The 3,351-nt window shown below is 38.3% G+C and overlaps 1 long non-coding RNA gene across 1 annotated transcript; it reads right to left on the bottom strand.

Moving 5' to 3' along the window:
* Window positions 1-1,001: 1,001 nt before the first annotated feature.
* On the bottom strand, window positions 1,002-1,595 carry LOC121643327. The gene is made up of 3 exons (XR_006011097.1): window positions 1,428-1,595; window positions 1,129-1,183; window positions 1,002-1,014 (listed from the first exon to the last, which is right to left on the bottom strand). It is a non-coding gene; the product is annotated as an uncharacterized LOC121643327 (long non-coding RNA).
* Window positions 1,596-3,351: the final 1,756 nt, after the last annotated feature.

Genomic DNA, 3,351 nt, shown 5'->3' with positions numbered 1-3,351 from the left:
CATTATTCACCGCAAGAGGCTTTTTCCAATTTATCGTATGTGCTGCCGGAGGTGGCTCGGGCATCTGGTTAGGATGCCTCCTGGACACCTCCCTGGTGAGGTGTTCTGGGCACGTCCCACCGGAAAGAGGCCTTGGGGAAGACCCAGGACACGCTGGACAGACTACATCTCTTGGCAGAAAATGGATGGATGGATGCATCCATCTATCCATCCATCCATTTTCTGCCGCTTATCCCGAGTCGGGTCGCGGGGGCAGCTGCCTAAGCAAGGAAACCCAGACTTCCCTCTCCCAGCCACATTCACCAGCTTGTCTGGGAGAATCCTGAGGCATTCCTAGGCCAGTAGAGAGATGTAGTCCCTCCAGCATGTCCTGGGTGTTCCCAGCCCAGCCACCTTGCGGAGAAAACAAATTTCGGCCACTTGTATTCACGATGATGGTTGGACTCTGCCAAGGCTGCCCTTTGTCACCAATTCTATTCATAAGTTTTATGAGCAGAATTGTCCTGTGCATTGTGCCTGACTTCATTCATTATTCAGAAGCGTGGCAGCAACTACATGTTGTTGCTTTAGGTGATACTCAAGCATCTGAAGTGAACTCTTTCATTGTGTGACCACATCTGTGATCATTATAAGTGCTGGTAAGTTTAACACTGGCCAGTGGAGTTGAACTACCATGGAAAAATGCAGCTATATATTAATGTGTTGAGAAAATCTAGCCTCTCTTGTTACATCATTTATATTTTTAAGGAACTCCATAGCAACAGCAATGCTGATATTGCTGTTGACTTCAGACTAAATAATAAATTTCAACTTCTCCATTATCTTGAGTCCAGTGTGTCCACTTTCTTGTCTGACACTGTGACGGAGACCGGTGGTTCCATCACCACCACAAGTCTTGCAAATATTATTGGAGGGATTGGTAGATAGGACTACACAGATTAATTAATTGTTTTATTGAATGTTAAAACAGGGGAAAGTGTTTATTTGTTTGCAGAGGAGGACTGGCCATCCTGCCTGTGGAAAAGAGAACTTAAATTAGTATTTTAACATTTGACAACATTTTGATACTCATTTTTACTTTGTTCTAAGTCTAATTGTGTAAAGCTATAGGCTCAAGGCAATACTCACCTCTTGTCTTCATTGCAGGGCAGGAGAGGTAAAAGAGGGAAGTAGGCCTAATTTCCTGTTTAAGAGTTTTCGGAACAAACCATGTCAACGAAGGGGGGTGGTAAGTAGTTTACATAAATTAAATGTGTATTTGAAGCATGCGTTAAAATCATTAAGCGGATTATGTTTAAGTATGTATATATGTAAATATTGATTCATGATGTTTGCTTTACAGATGTTATTTTAAGTAAGATATTTTGTGGATATGTTTTAACTTGTATAGTCTAGTCCCACTTCAACAGGTGGTTCCGGCTAATTACCTGCAGCAGGAGGGTATAAAAGCCCTTAGTTGCTCTTTAGAAGGTTGTTGACGGTTGTGGTTAAGACATGTAATAAATTTTGCCAATCCCAGGCTTAAATGGACCCAAGTCTCACGCCTTTTTTTAAAAAAAATTGTTGGGATCGTCGGCCAAATTGACAGACACGCTCATCAGCTCTAGTGGCTCTCTGGTCATTTCCATGGTTGTGCAGCAGCTGCTGGTGCAGAAAGGGTTTACTTCAGCGGCGGGTTTGGAAAAGTTTTGATTGGGGGCTAGGCAGGAGCACTGACCAGGAAAAGGGGGGCATAAATGAAACCTTTATTTAAGTCTAGATTTTATGAAATATTGAACTGATTACTACAACTAAAGTGATCTAATGTAAAAAAGTGAAGAAAAACTTGAAAAACAGTTTACTTTGGGTGATACTGAGTTCTATCACTGCCGCACAAGCACTCACACTTCAGTGATAAAAAGAAAACATGTTTTTAGCCAGGTTGTCAGTTTTATTAGTTTCTTCATCAATGCTGGCTGTTTAACTTCAGTCGTGACATCTTCTAGTTTTATAACAGAAACCATGGAGACGGTTGGTTAGATGATGATATATGAATTCTGAATTATGATCTGGAACATGGTAGAGATGATTTAGAACAACATATAGAAGTACATTACAAGCTGGATTTACTGACCACTGGACATCTGATGTTTACCTAAGGGAAGGTTAGTTAACAGTAAATATTTGTAGCATTGGTTCATTCTGTTGGTACAGTACAGTAAAAAGGGAAAATTTCAGGTGAATAATCATGATCATTTTGATGATTTATTAATTTTGAATTAATCTGAGAAAGCACACTTGCAGAGAAGAAAATGCCAAAATAGAAACATTGCAAGCATGTACATCAAAAACATGCAATCAATGACATACACTCATGCTTCATGATATGCTTTATGAACTGCATGATTACTTAATCTGTGAAGACATTTCCACTGTTATTTAGTCTATTTGTTCCAAGCACATTAGATTTTCTTTTTGATGAGAAATAATACATTTTTAAAAACGTTACAGACAAAACCACTGGACCCATAAAGTTCTTCAACACACTGCGTGATAATCAAAGGTAAAAGTTTCTGTTCTTACAGCCTGACTTAATTGATTGCAGCTTTCCACCAGAGTAATTTAATTTGTGCTTAGGAAGCTAATTACAAAACAGGAAAACAAAGAACAATCAGCCTAAAAGTGGTTAACAAATGTTATATTTATATTCTCCTTCGAAATCTGATCCTGCTTTGTGTGGAAATAGAGCCTTGTAGTGATTGTATGCTGCATTTGATTAGGCTGTGTCACACAAAAACAGCATGCTGTGAGAGCTTTTTAGATTCACAATATCATCAAAGTTCAGGAATAATTATAGATGTAATCAATTTGTGGTCTCGGATGATTAAGAGTGTGAGAAAAAGATTGATGTCAAGTTTGGCTGCGTTTTGTATATTTTTGCAGGAATTTTCTCTAAGAAGGAATAAAGTTTCTAAGCACACTTTTGTGCCTGTGGAGATAAAGATGAAAGCTAAATGAAACCTTTGGCAGAAAACCAGATGGCCATTAAAACCTCTACTAAAGTTTGAGTTCTTATAACGAGGGAAACATTTCTTTTGGGCTATTTTACAAGCCTGATTTGGTTTTGAGCTGAAGAGTTGTTTATCATTCAGGCTAAAACCTTAATTTATATGATATATTATATTGGAAGTTTGTCTTTTGTTGTGGTATGGCATTACTTATTTTATGTCTTATTACACTCTACACAGGTAGATTACTTGATGTCTAATTGTATAAGGCTGTGAGGCTCATGCAGACATTGTGAATTTCAGCAAACCACACAGAAATACAATAAATATTTGAACAAAGTATTGAACAAACATGAGGGAATTA

This window comes from Melanotaenia boesemani, chromosome 7 (genome assembly GCF_017639745.1).
Source record: "Melanotaenia boesemani isolate fMelBoe1 chromosome 7, fMelBoe1.pri, whole genome shotgun sequence".
Taxonomy (NCBI): domain Eukaryota; kingdom Metazoa; phylum Chordata; class Actinopteri; order Atheriniformes; family Melanotaeniidae; genus Melanotaenia; species Melanotaenia boesemani.
Note: the sequence above shows the minus strand (reverse complement) of the source record. Positions and strands in the feature narration are given on the sequence as shown.